The 14,806-nt window shown below is 40.9% G+C and overlaps 1 protein-coding gene across 1 annotated transcript in view; it reads left to right on the top strand.

The window, feature by feature from the left end:
* RASSF3 (Ras association domain family member 3) overlaps positions 1 to 14,806 on the top strand; it is a 53,132-nt gene that overhangs the window by 20,267 nt on the left and 18,059 nt on the right. The window lies entirely within an intron of this gene.

Genomic DNA, 14,806 nt, shown 5'->3' with positions numbered 1-14,806 from the left:
TCAAAGGGCTTTTTTAGCTGGGAAGCTCCTGAGGTAGCTGTGCTCAGCAGCAGGCCTGTTCAGGATTCTGGCAGGATTCTGAATGCGTGCTTTCCCCTAACCGTTCTTATCATGAGACACAGATAAAAATGGACAGATGCATCTTTAATGCATTTATAAGCCTCAGAGGATTTGGCTTTCTTTTAAAGCAGGCATCTGGCTTTGCATTTTGTACTTTGTTTTCCCTTGGTTACTTGAAAATCCCTGTGTGGTCCATCCTGACTCTCACCTTTTGCAGATATTTATTGGAGATGATTTCCAATGATGAGTGGGATTTAGGAATGTTTTTGATAAGTGATGTGGCTTATTTCTGCAGAACTAATATTCTAGAACAGCTTAAATCTGTCATTGGTACACTAAACAACCCAAGATAACTTTTGTGAAAAATCTACTTCTAGATCCATTCTGCGTTATATGGCAGAGACTGAAGGGCTCTTCAACAGTCTAGTTCCCTCCAGATGAGGCAAACACTGGAAAATCTTTTATTAGGAAAAGCAGATCAAATATGTCTTCATACTGATCACATCTGTGTTTTTTAGAATAAAGCAAAGGGAACGGCATGTTTTGGTCTTTGCAATTCTCTGACCTGAATAAGTTTGTTTGTGGTGTTTTGGGTTTGTGTTTTTTTTCCTTAACCAACAGTTGATGTAAGAGGGACAGGGTTGAGAACTTCGTGGTTTCTAAGCAAAACATTCTTCCATTTGATACAATCTTTTGTATTTTGAAACGGGAAAAAAAAGTTTTCATTTTACAGTTCATGTAGGACATAGGATTTAGTCATACATGATAGGCACTATATGTTGTTATTGTAAGCAGCTGATTACATGTCTTAGATGGAACATGCAAATGACTCTGGCCTTAGCAGCAAGTTGATAGGAAGCATGTTAAATTCTTACCTTACTCTTAATTGTACTCTAGGATGTCAAACTGATAGGCTGTTGAGGAAAGCTGGAATATTTGTAGTTTTAGTAAAAATACCTTAAAGCAGGAAAATAGTTTTGAATAACAGATTATTCAGGTTTGTCATCTGAAGGCTAAATTTCAGTGTCTTTTGGATGTCTGCCTTTTATAGAGATGCTTCCTTTCCCCCTGAGGATGTCTTGCTTCCTTGCCTCATCTCAGTAGCTGCATAACATGATTTTCACGCTTTGAAGAAAGATGGTTCATTCTGCAGGGTGGATTATAAGCAAGTGATTTATAAGGAAATCATGAAGCACAGTAGGAAACTTTTTAAACATTAAGTCTGATTAGAAGTATTAATAAAGGAAACAGTTCTTTGTAATGCAGAAGTGATGCCTAAGGAAGGACAGCGTGACATTTACAGTTCTGTAATTTTAAAATGGTTTCTGGATAAACTTTTCCCATTATTTGTTTCCAGTAGCCATTGTTTTTATTAATAGTCAACTACTGGACATGAGAAATTTGCATTTACGTTAATTAAATGTATATCCTTCTAAGTGAGTGTGAAGATTTTGGCATGCATGAAACTTATCTCAGTGACCCTGTAATATCATAAAGGGCACAATGATTTGCGTCATTCCAAGTAGCATTTTCCCATGCTAATTCTCTTCACTACAGGCCCTGACTCAAAATTTGAATGGTGCTTTATCTAATAAACCTCACAGCTGTGCCTTGCTTTAGAGCCGACAGTTCATTTGGGGTGCAGAGGAAATGTATCATCTGACTGAAGAACTGTTAGTCTAGAGTGGGCAAAACCACACAGGCTTGACTCTGCTCTGGCACAGAGGTAACCTGTGAGGTCCATTAGCTCCCAGTGGAAAAAAATTCGGCTGGGGATGGGGGCTTGCCGAGTTTAAAGGCACACTGTGAATTTCTAAGGCTGGCTGTTTGCTTAGGTGTGCCTAATGGCTCTGGCATCAATATTACAATTCCTTCTACAGTTTTTTGCTTGCAGTTCTGGAAAAGGACTGTCCATGCACAGGGGCTGTTGCAGTCAATGTACTCTTCCATTATTATTTGGGCTCTTGGGCTGTTTCCTGTTGATGAGGCAAGCCTCTGCAGTCTTGGTGTCATACTTTCCTACTAGATCTGCTCTTTAAGGCCTTCAATCTCACCAAAATGAAGAATAAAATAAAAATAGGTAGAAAGAAAATTTGCATGTGTAGTTAATTTGATGCACTTTTTCAAATAGCTTCACTGGTCGTAAACAAATCTTCTTTCAAAACCCATGTTAATACTCCTGAAATCTGGGTTTCTTCTAGATCTGATGGGTCCAGAGCCTTAGATTTGAACTTGTACATACTGAGTTTTTGCCTACACTATTTACTCAGGCTGCATTTTGAATGCTTCTCCAGTGGGGGAGGGGAGACTCTTTTATGAGTAAGGCAATGTAAAGGATTCCAACAAAGACTAGGGCATGTTATCTCGAGGTTTGCATAGAAATGCCTTTAATTTCTTGCATTTAAGAAGCAACCAACCCAAACCCTAGGAAACTTGTTAATAGAGCATCTGGCATGCATGGTGTGAGTGAATCAGGAAGTTGTTGACTGAGTAGAGCAGCTTGAAGCTGCTGGAGAAAAATCTTAAGGTACTCTGTGTATTGCCTCCTGTACTGCATTCACCTTGTTTTGCTAGCTTAGTTCTTCTTCTGGAGTTAGTTTCCTGACACGGTAGTGAGCTGAGTTTCACTCACCAAGGGTTTGTTGGAAATGCTGAGAGCCAGGGAAGGAGGTGAGACCCCACAGCTGTTAGGGAAGGGAAGAACTCCATTTGTCCTTGAGAGCAGCAAGTTGCTGGGTTGTGTCACACCTAGGAAAACCTAACACTCATGTTTGACCAAGTCTGGGTGATAATGCTGTGGTGTTTGCTCCCTAGAGCAAATAAAAGCTATTAGGACTATTGTGCGACATGAATTGATGGCTGCGTTGCCCAGTTTAACGTTGGTTCCGTCTGTCCCTTGCTTAAGCTGATACAGCCTTTGGTGGGGCTGTAGTGTGTGAGATCGGAGAATTCCAGTTCCATGACTCATCTAGGAAAAAAGACGGAGTGAGGCTGTTTGAGTACAGTGTGCCAGCAGAAAAGAATCTATCTCTGTTTGGAGCTTTAACCTTGCCAGTCAAGATGCCTGGGATGTGAGAAGGCTGACTGGCGTGTGGGGAGTTTTGCAGTGCACAGACTGGGTCCTGCACTGTGGCTCTTTGCAGTGACGTGTGCTGCAGGGGTGCCTTGGTGTTTGAGGAGGAGCCGGTTGAGGTTCAGCAGAATTTATGGGCAGTAGCTTGGTACTAGCTGTGTCAGAACACAGGGAGCTTGCGTGGGGCTTTTCTGCATCATACCATTCACTTGTGAAGGGTGCTTGTGCTTGCCTCTCTTCTAATTATTCTCCCAGCTCCCCACAGCAGATGATTGACTAGACAATGATGGTTTTTTAAAATAAATGCCTTTCTTTGATGGTGATTTAAAGTGACACACTACACCATGAAGTGCCACCTACTGCTCATAAGTCTTGAGCATTAAGAAAATACATGGTAGCTACAATTCTAAGTTACTTGCTGTTGGGAAATCTAAAACTGGATGCACAGGCTTCAAGTCTGAAGATGTTATCCGTCTTGTGGAGAGATCTAATAAAGAGTGTCTTTTTTCCAGAACTACCTTTCATTGTTAGTCTGAATTGATATTATAGTGCATAACTAATAGGTTCTTTGATGCATTTTGTCATCTCATAAACAAGTCTTGTAAGTGCTCTCCATCTTTTCTCTTGGTTAGAGGACACTTCCTTCAGCTTTGTTAAATTGGCAATAGATGACGTGTCAAAAGTGGCAGAAAAATTTATCTTTTTTATTTTAAAGCAAAAAAAATTTAGGTAAAGCTACCATGTAATCTTTTCCTATATTCATATCTCACTTTTGCTGCTGCAAATGGAAGCTAATTTTTGTTGAAGTCTAACCATTTATTGCTTATGAAAACACTTAGGCAGGTAAACTGCTCTATTCAGAAGTAATTTGTAAATGTACTGAATCTGTCTGCCAAAGCTTAAATGCCTTTTGAGAAAAACCAAATATGCAGTGATATCAAGCTTGCAGCAAGTGATGAGGGATGTTTTGTTTTCTGTGTTATTGCATATGTACCATAGTATTAAATTTAAAGACAAGACTAATCATTAATTTTTAAATTCATAGTTCTTTTGGACTTTATTGTGCAAATAAGTTTTGTTGTTACTGGTTTGATTGCTGTGGAAAGAATTAAAGGACTTCTTTCTTTAATGCAACTGACAGCTCTTTGCCCTACACCTTCAGAATACTTGATGATGACTGCAAACACTTGACACCTGTGAAAATCAGACTTCAAACTCTTGAAGTTTGGAAAAACCTTTCAATCTCCTGACCTGTTAAATGTGATACTGAAATGAAAGGTAGTTTGGAAAAAGACTCGAGGTCTGTAAGCCTCAAATTTGGCACTACATTTAGCTTACTTTTACATAAACACTTCCTAAAATGGCTTAGCTGTTGTGACAGGTACTTTTACAGAAAAAAACCCCAGGACTTGACGATGGTGCTTCCCTAGAAGTTTGCTTTACATGTAGCAATAGGAGCAACCTTGACTTTTGACTTAGGCTTTAATATGAATTTAGTCAGTGACACCCAGCACCTTCCTCCCAGACATGCAGTGGGTGCAGCGATGGCTGCCTCCTGATACGTGAGAACATTTGGTGCATTAAAGTGCACATCTGTAGGAAAATAACTGTCTTTCCCTTTCCTTTTTAACATGCATTTTAAATCCCTTTAACTTTTTTAACTGTTGAAAAGTAAAGTGCTGCTTCCTTTTACCATGGCGTTCACAGTGAGTAGAGACAGGCTGATCTTAATTATTAGTTAGCAGCAACCAACATTGCTCCTCTTTTTGGTACCTCTAGATCACCAAACTGCACTGCCTCCATTGCTTTTTCTTACTTACTTTATTGTATGACCAAGGAAGCTATACTACTTAACTCACAAATCTGCTGACTAGTTGCAGTTGGCTCCTTATCTCCATTTCCTTTTTTGCTTGCTATGTAGTGTGAATAGTATCCTTAGGGAAAGGAGGAATTAAAGTGATGTTTGTGCAGGCCAGGCTGCTATAGCTTACCTTCGTCTGTGCCCTCTGAGAGTGGCCCAGGAAAGGCAGGAAGACAGAACCTGCTGCAGGGAGATCAAATCACGTTTGTTGTACTAAACCAGATGTAGGGTAAACTGTAAACCAAGGCTGAGCCTTCCTGGGCGTGGTATTGACTTCTGGAAAGCTGGAAGTCAGAAGTGTAGCAGTCTGTTTCCTGGCCTTCTAAAGCAAATCCTTAATCGGAACTGAGGAGAAGTATCTGTATGTCCTGGACTATTGAACATTTATACTGGGATTCAATATAAATGGCTTCCCAACTGCTTCTTCAAAGTGTTTCCTCCCTGGGCATGGAGGCTGTGGTGATGTGACCTTACTAGGACACAGTTTTGTTTGTCATGGTGAGCCATTGCCATGTCCAAAGAGCACCCTGGTTCTGAGGCATTTGTGGTGCAGGGAAGTGCTCATGATGTAGGAACAGTGACTGTGTTTGCCTTCCACTAGTGGTGTGCATCTGTTTTTGATTCCTCTTCCCCAACCCTACCTTAGCTGGTTTTTTTTGCTCCCTGTGATGACTTCTGCTTGCACATCTCCTGGGTGCAGCAGGATTCCCTTTTCCACCATGGTTTGGGTACTCACTCCTATGTCTTTTCCAGGCTGTTATACTGACTCAGCCTGGGTTGGGTGGGTGTCTGCAGCTCAAGCCTTTAATCTCCTCCCTGCTCTACTACTTAGTTTTCTTTGATCTCTCCTAGAGCCATTTCTTTCCTTTGTCAGATACCACAGCTACTAACCTACTCTTCATGCAGGTACTTAGAGCCCTCAGTATTTATTCTCTGTAGCTGTTTCCTTCCCCAAATGCCAATGTTTGTTTTAATCTCAATGGGATAGGTCAGATGATCATCTGCACTTTCTTCCTAATCCACTCTAGTTTGGTACAACTATCTAATTTACATTTATCAAGTCTGTGTCTTTCAGAAGGTCTGTGTAGGAGGCCACTGTGTTTTTTCAACCAGATGAATTTGCCAGAGCCTGCACCCGTAGTGTCAGTGCAGCCGCATCACAGGTTGAGACACCCACACTTGGGCTTCCCCAGGTGTGCTCAGAGCAGGTGGGCGCTGAGCCAATTTCTCTGTGGGTGGCTGTGAGCTGTCCTTCTGAGGTTTGCTGGCAAAAACAAGATGGGACATGAGAAGCCTTTCGTGCAGGGAGTCTGTCAAAGGGACTTCCACTTCCTTCCTGCCGCGGGAGTGGAGGGGTGTTCTGAATTCCTCATCCATTTCTTTCTGTAGCTGCCCTCACTGGGGTGGTTTTTAAGTTTACCCTGACCCCAGGCAGTATATATTGCCCTTCTGATCTGCCGGCAGCTGCTTGCAGCAGCCCTAACCTGATGTGTAGCCTGCTCTTTACTTCACAAAAAATTAATGTTCCATTATCTATCTCTCCATGCATGCCTCAGCCCAAGGGTTTTCTAACAGAAAGTTGTAACATCAGGGTAGTAGCAGAATTTACAAAGTGTTGAGAGAAACTCATTGACTTCAGGTAAAATGGAAGACACTTGTCTTTATCTTCTAATTCCCTGGGCTGTAGCTCTGCTGTAGCTGTGTGTTGGTGCTACTCAGGGCAGAATTCTCTGAATCTTACAAGAGGCCAGTGTGAGGAGCAGCATTGCCTCAGGGGATTGTATGGTTTAAAATACACCCCTGCTATAAATGGCAACAGATGGTGGTAGGATTCTTTGAGGTGGATTTTTATTCAAACATGACTTTCAAACAGCTATCCTACCCCGCTTCCCACCACCCCCTCTGATCCCTTATCAGTGCAAATTTTTGGAAAAGGTGTGAAAATGAACACGGGAAGGTTGACTTTGGTTTTTGTTTTGCAGCTGCAAGGAAAACACTGTAGGACCTTTAGTGTCCTTTTTCAGTGGTGCCAGACATAGTTCTTTGTCCTCTACCAGTGCTACTCTGCATATTACTGAGATTAGGGACATGTAAGCAGGTGTGCAAGTGGAGTTTTACAGTGTCTCTGTGTATTTTTAATGCATACCATATTTGTTGAAGGGTTGCCTGGCACACTGGGTTTGGTCCCCCCGTACCCAGGAACATAGAAGCTGTTCTATTAGTTTCCAGCCGCTAATTTTTCATTTGCTTGGGGAGGGCATCCTGTTATGTTGACTTCCATACAGTATCTGATTACCCCATGAAATGTGAATGTGGTCTTGAACTCTTTACCAGATACCCTATCTGCTCACATTTTTCTTTATTATCCTTTTAAGTGGTTTTGTTGTTGTTCATGGGGTATTTTTTAGTTTTATTTAATATCCTTTGCAGCAAGATAGATGGTAGTTCAACTGATTTTTCTTTTAGTTACTCTTTACTTGGTATCCCTACTTAGATTAGATCACACATATTATGGGTTTTACTTCCCAGGTTTTCCCTTATTTCTTTGTCTGCCTATATTCAGGTGGAAATGGAAATGGTGCCCTTTTTTGGTAGGTTTTTTTTTCAATTTTGTCCTTTATAGCAGGCTGTTAATGCTTACTGCAATTGAAAGGCAGGTATTACAAAATAGGGGTCTCTGTCCTCAAAGACTGTAAACAGAGGGGTTTTTTTTTTTTTGCTTTTGCCCTGGCCAGATAGATTAGTTCTCATGTGCCTTAAGTGTGTAGGATTTGCAGATCACTCTTGACCTGTCAAAATGAAAGCCAGCTGTAAAAATTTGATATCTGTCTTGTGGGTTGAAACAAGAGCTGGGTTCTCTAAAGTTTGTCCTGCTGTTTGGAATGCCAGGCTTTCTTTGTGAGAATTGAAATTTCTGTGGCAGATTTTTTTTTCCCCTCAGTTGAGACCCTGAACAGCTACTCTCTGCAGTGTCTTCTGTATGTGTGGTGGGCTGCATACTTCCTCCAAGATGGGGCAGCAGAAAACTTGTACTCCTGCTTTTCATGTGGGCTTCAAATAGAGCTCTGAAATAAGCTGAGGGTGTTGTTAATACTAAAACACTGACTTCAGATTCAAGACTTGTGCTTGAAAGCTGCAAGTTGAACAAGTGAGAGAAGAGTGTTATGGTCTTGCTAAACTTGAGGTAGCTCCCATCTTGTCAGGTGGCTGGACAGTGCACTAACGTGCTGAGATACAACAGAGGAGAGCATTACTAACAAGGAGAAAGCAATTACTGTGTTCCAATTGGAAGCAGCAATGTAAGTGATAACTAAAATATCTAAAGCAAGAAAATGTTTCAAAGACCATTTGTACAAAGACTTAAACAAATTCTTCCCCAAGAGAGGAGCTCTTGAAAAAAGTCTTTTTTGTTACCTATGCTGCAGTCTATTTTAATAAGAAAGTAAGCAAGAAAACATGATTCCTTTTTTGCAATATTTCATCTGTTCAGGAGCTTATTTTTCCATTCAGGTTCAACTTCCACATCTTTTAATTTATCATAAATCTTGTGAAAATAAATAGTTGTTTAGCAGAATTCTTGTCAAGGTATAAGTGTGTGTGTGTGTGTATATATATATATATATACATGTGCCAAGGGTTAGTATTATAAAGTTAAGTGTAACTGTTTCATTTGAAAACATGTCATTAAGTGTAAAGTCTTGTCATAGACTTCATAGATACTTAATGAATCCTAGGTCTGTGGTACTCCAATTCTGGATTGTGCTTTCTAGGTAATAAAATAATTCTTTTATAAATGACCACATTAAAGTGTTTGTGTGTTTATTTTTAAAAACACTTGATAGCTAAGTTTGGAAAAGCCAGTGTTATTATTCCTGCTTGTCTCTCTGGGTTAAGTTAAAATTTTTAATTACATTATCATTTGCCAGCATCCCTCCCACATACTCTCTGCCTCATCCAGCACACAGAATATATGCTGCTAATCTTGATGAGTCTTTCCCCTTTTCCTTATTGTGGAGTATGTGGCATAAGGCCATAAATTCCCTGCATGGTACTCAAAGCTTGCTTTAAAAGGAGAATTAATCATTTCAGCAGGGATTTTTTTTTTACTATGATATTTCACAAATGTTTGTGAATGTGCCTTCCAATAATAACAACATATTAACAAGAACTTCTTCCCTTCTGCAAGTACACCACTGCTCATATTTCTGGCTTTACATTAAGGTGTGTTTTGTGTTGTGGTTGAGTTGGGTGATCCCTAGCTGCTTCACCTTGGGCTCTGTGCATGCCTGACAGTCACCTTGGTTGGCCAGCCTCACTTTGGGACCTGCTGTTTCTCTCTTGTGCAGTGGTGATGATATTCCCATTTTATATGGAAGCTGAAACATAAGAAACGTGTGGATACCCATATGAGGTCAAAAGCAAGATGTGTCTAGAGCAGTGTCTGGCAATTGTTAATAGTACGTGCTGGGGAAGGGTAAGAAACGGGGCAATTATGAAGTGGTGTCCTGACAGAACACTCTTCTAGCCTCTTTGATTTGCAGGCTAGGTTGTTTTCTCCTGGGAGTTACCAAGGCTGCTTTTGCACCCATGTAAACTTGTAACATCCCCAGAGTCCTGTGACATGGAATTCCACAGATCCATTTGCAAAAACCACTCTGCCTTTATTTTTTTTAAGTCTGCCTCTTGTTGATGTTGTTGGAGTAGGATTCAGCTCTGGACTGAACACCCACGTGCAGGTGTGTGAATGCGAGTGTCTCACTGACAGTGTTGGCAGTACAGCTAAGAGCAATTCTGCTCACCACTAAGTCAGCCTGTGCTTTGGGACTTGGTTGCTTAAACCAGAGGTATCTAATGTTGTCTTGGGTACTGTTGGATGTGTATCCTGCCCTATCTCCTCCTGTTGCCACTTGCTGGGTTGCAGGCATCCAGCTAAACCTCTGACATATCTGCCAGCCCTGTGCAGGCATCTTGGATGTGCTAGGATTTCTCACATATGGCACTTGTGTTTATCTGGTGGAATTGGCTCCTCTGTCTTACTGCATCACCTGGCATAGGAACTGTTCAGGTGTTTTGATCAGATCAGTGTCTCGTGTCCTGTCCTGTCTCCCGCTTTGCTCCCTCCTCTGTGTAGTAAGAATTGTCCTCTGCTTCTGATCTGGTTAGATCTACAGCTGTGACAGACTTCTGCATGTATCTCACATTGCAGAGAACTTGTCCTGCTTGTGTTTGCTTTGCTTGCACATGTGAATGTTCATGACTCAGCAAATCCTAATAACTCTCAGGTCTCGAGTCAGCTCCCCTAAAAGGAGAGAACCTGCCATTAGCTATCATCTGTGGATATTTTTGTACTTTAAACTCCTTTTCAGGGCAGGGGTAGAACCTGTTCCTGCCAAGCCAAATTCACTTGAGAGGTTCCTCCCGCTGTTCCTTCCTTCTTTGCTGGGCTCCTTCCAGTATCTATAGCAAGGGCTCTTACAGACCCAGCCTCACAGTTACAGTTGCTTGATGAAAATATTGCCACAGAACACCTAAAAAAGCCTGTGTTTGCAAGTGTGTGAGGAAAATAGTGCTACGTGTAGTGTGGAAAATAATATACTGATGGTAATCCATAAATGAATTAGTTTGTTCTGTAATTCTGTTTAGTTGTTGATGAGAACAAGTCTAACAATACTGCTCAAAAAGATGGATGCATTTATTTAAAGAACAGGTGGACCTTGAATTGAGCAACGGTTCTGAAACAGTGCTCAATGCGTCTCTTTCAGCACATGGTCCTGACTTGCTGTGCCTATGGTAGCTTCCCCCACTGGTTCCCTATCATCCTCCTGGACTCCACAGCTTTCCCTTTGCAGTTGCAGCTGCTCCAGGGGCAGTCAGATGAATTTCTGTTGTGGACAAACACACCGTTTCCCTGCAGCTTCTCCCTCTGCTGCAATGGAGCTGTTTGGCTGGAGTTTTGAGAGAGAGGATAAATCTCTTCTTAATACATAATGTGAACCTTGGCTCGACCTTTCTAACATTAGTTGCAGTTGTGATCAACTGAAAAATGGCTGTTGCCATCTGTGCAATTTCAGTCAATACATGCTTGTGTGCCACAAAGGTAATGGTTTGTGTTCTTTTAAAAGAATATTTTTAAATTATTGTTGCAAATTTGACACTTGGATGCGTACTGTATTTATCCTCTGAAAGCATTTTTAGTACCTTTCCCTAGCTTTATTTTCAGTGAAATGTACTTAAACCCATTACTTAGTGGTTGTGTTCAAGTTCATAGTAAAGCTTATAGCCTATGCTTGCTCAGTACTTCACTTCCAAAGGGCACACAATTAAAAACTCCTAGATTAAACCTCATCTTAAAACTACGTTGTGTATTCATGGCAAAATCTGGACTGGCTCTTCATTCCTGGTTTGAGTGCTGGAGTGAAAAATACGGATTTTTCCCATTATCCAGCTGCAGAGACAGTAAATTAGAGGCCTCTTAAGGGGCCAGGTGTCCCTTGGCAGCATTTTGATGTCTCTTGTTTCTTATAAGTAAGCTGGATATTGGGAGTTTCTAGGTCAGTCTGGGTATGGGGAGAGTTGCGTTCTGTTATTTAGAAATCTAAATGAGCATCGCCGTGCTCCTTTGGCTGCGCTTTCTTATGTTAATCTTTAGTTTTTAATTTTGTTCAACTGGATTTGTTCAGTGCTTTTTTACTTCAAAACTATGCAGTCACTTAAACAGCTTGAGTCAAGACAGCAAATATCAGCGAGGGTTTGGACAGAAACAGAGATCACGTTCTGCAAACAGCTGTTGTGGTGGAGGGTGGCGGTAGCCCTTTCAGTGGGAGTAGTCTTTGTAAACTAGAGCAGTCAGATCTGGAAGATCTTGCAATGTTACAAAAGTTAATGTGAGAATCAGTATTCCAGTGCCAGCATTCCTGATAACTTGGTATTTCAAAACATCCCATTTAATAGATGTATGGGACTCAGTGTAAACTGAAACACAAGAGTGCTGAGGTTATGGGTGCAGGGATAATGTTTCCTTGTTCTGTGTAAAGTTTAGAAAAGGTTTGCTAAGCCTACTGTTTACAACTGATTTGCAAAATATTCCCAGGAATGTACAGTTGTGCTGGCAAATTATTCTCTTAAACAGTAGTAGTTTGCAAAGAGATCCCAGAGGGAGTAGGAATGTAGTTATGACCAGTCCTAGTACACAGGAGCATGCATGTCTGATGCTCCCAGTTTGTGGGCAAGTCACTGCAAAGGGCTGGCAGTCCAGAGCCTACCAGCGGGGAGCCTCTCTTCACCCACTGGCCCTGTCACCAGCTATAGCAGTCAGTTGGTCATCTACCTATTAGCTTTTATTAATTTATAAAAGACTCTGCTTCTGTGGTGAAAATTACTCTGTTTCCCTTTTTAGTGACAACACCTGAACTAGCTAAAACAAGAGCATGACCCTTGGTGATATTACCTCTGCTTGTTTACATGCATATGAATTCCCTTCAAAGCATTTTGAGATCAGATTGGGCACAGGTGTTCTGGTGGGCAGGAAAAACAGGTAGTGGTGGCTGGTGGTCTCCCAAGATGTGCCAAGCAGGAGAGGAGGGGCAGTGGGGTTAGTTCTGTCGGAAAAAGTAGATTATTTCCAGCCCAGCTTCATCCTTTATGTCTTGGAGCATGGAGTTGTGACTCTGGTGGCAGGAGGAGAACACAGTGCAGGGTCTGTACGGTGTCTGCCCCCCTGTTAGAAGATGTGGAGGGTACTTTGGAAAGCCTCATCCCAGAGCAGGCTTTTTGGCTATCCTGTGTATGGGCTGTGCGACCTAAACCACCGCATGGTCTCAGTGGGAGGGTGGCTGGAAGCAGGTGTGCTTCATTTCTAGTATAATTATGTGGCCACATAAAACTGCTAAGGAGTACAAAAGAGGAGAGCACACTCTCCTTATGTTAGCAGTAACATCAAGATGTTGCTGGTTTTGATCACTCTTTCCTCAGGACAGAACTAGACTTCTGACTCACTAGAAAGGTGGTATTTCCTAGTCTGGTTAAGCTTATAAGATGTTTGCAAGTCTTGTTAATTTTTCAATGATGTAAATTAGTTAGATGTATGAGATTGAGAAATTGCAAACAAAATGCAGATTACTGAAGCAAAACTGGAAGGTGTGGTGGTACCTCAGGTTGTATACCCTGCAGCATTATCTTTTCTTAGGATCGCTTGCGTCCTTTGTAGTTTGCTTGTTTAGATTGCCTGTGCTCTTTTTATGAAATGCTGAAAAGCTGTGTCTGGCTTCTTCCCACTTTGCATCATAAAAATTATTTGATTAAAAGCATGTAGTAAGCTTCCTTTGTTCCTTGTTCATCGTGTTTCTACGCTTTGATGTTGCCATGCCATTTTTTCTGAAAACATCTTTCCTGCATGTGTGCGTATGTGGGCATCAGTGTGTCACCTAAGCCTGTGTAAGTAACTACACTGATTTTCCTTAATTTTTACTAATTAATAAATGAAGAATTCTGCTGATTTCATTAGGAATTCCTGATGAATGGTCCTAATAATCAAGGACTATGTCATTTGGAGAGAACTTCCTTATACTTGGGATGCCTTGTAGTTTTTGTGTAAAAGTGACACTTACTACTATGCTACTGTAACTTTCCACATTCATAATGTGGGTCAGAAGTGATTGTTTGGATGCTAAACAAATGCATTTAAAAAAATGGAATGCCTTCTCTGTACTGTTCTGTTGTCTGTAGTTTCCACGTCTGCTCCTTGTGTTATAATATCATTGTGCTTGCTAGGATGCTGCATAGGGGAAACACCCATGTGTTCTTCTCCCCCTTCCCTACCCTGTGCAACCAGGCATTACAGAAGAACTTTTTATGTGAACCATCAATGTTTGTCGATATGAGAAGTTTTTGCTATCACATTATGCAAAGGTAGAAATTTGTCTGAATGTCAGTGTTCTGGCAAAATTGCCTGTACAGGTTTGGAACAGAAGAAATACCAAACCTTTAATTAATTACATGTTTGATTGAGGTGTAAAAGCTGAGGCCCTTCACATATGGCAATTAGAGAGGTCTTGTTAGCGGACTTGTATTATATATGCTCAGTGGAAAAGTGGATGTGAACTGACTGGTCTGATTACAGGACTAATGCTTTTGTGTGTGTCACAGGTTCCAGATACATTCTTAATTTTTCCAGCTCTCAAAAAGACTCCACTTTACTGTATAGTTTTAAGTGTGCATGTCTATATTTGTAAACTAAGAATGGCTCCTGTGATCTATAAACTTTTAATAAGATAATGGTATAACTTAGTAAATTAACAACTGTAAGTTTAAAGACACAGGCAAATGCTTTGTTTCCAGTTGGGTGATGGTTTTTTGGTTTGGTTTTTATTTTTTAACTTTTATTTTGATCTCCTTTTAAATTACCTGGTTGCATGCTTCATTTTATTGGCTAAAACCATGAGTTCTCAGTATTTTCTGTTAAAGTACAGGAAATGTTAACAAAATATTTCAGATGCTTTTAATAAAAAGGCCATTGTGATTTTGCTTTGCAGAATTTGTTATTTGAGGAAATTTTGATTGTACTGGTTTCTTATCTGATGCTTGCCCATAAGGTGACCCATCCTTTCCAATGTGTTCTGTCTTCTGAGTGTTTTCTCAGAGGGTGCGATAGTACTGACTATCCTTACTCCCTCTAACATTAACAGGGATTTTTTTTAAAACAAAAAATTCTACTCTTCTGCTTCCACCTGAAATGCCTATCAGCTCTAGCAGATCTCATACCTTCAGAAGCTTCATAATTACATTTCCTGAAGCAGAAGTCAGGCTTAAGGAAA

This window comes from Coloeus monedula, assembly GCF_965178545.1.
Source record: "Coloeus monedula genome assembly, chromosome: 4".
Taxonomy (NCBI): domain Eukaryota; kingdom Metazoa; phylum Chordata; class Aves; order Passeriformes; family Corvidae; genus Coloeus; species Coloeus monedula.
This window is presented reverse-complemented; position numbering and strand designations above follow the sequence as displayed.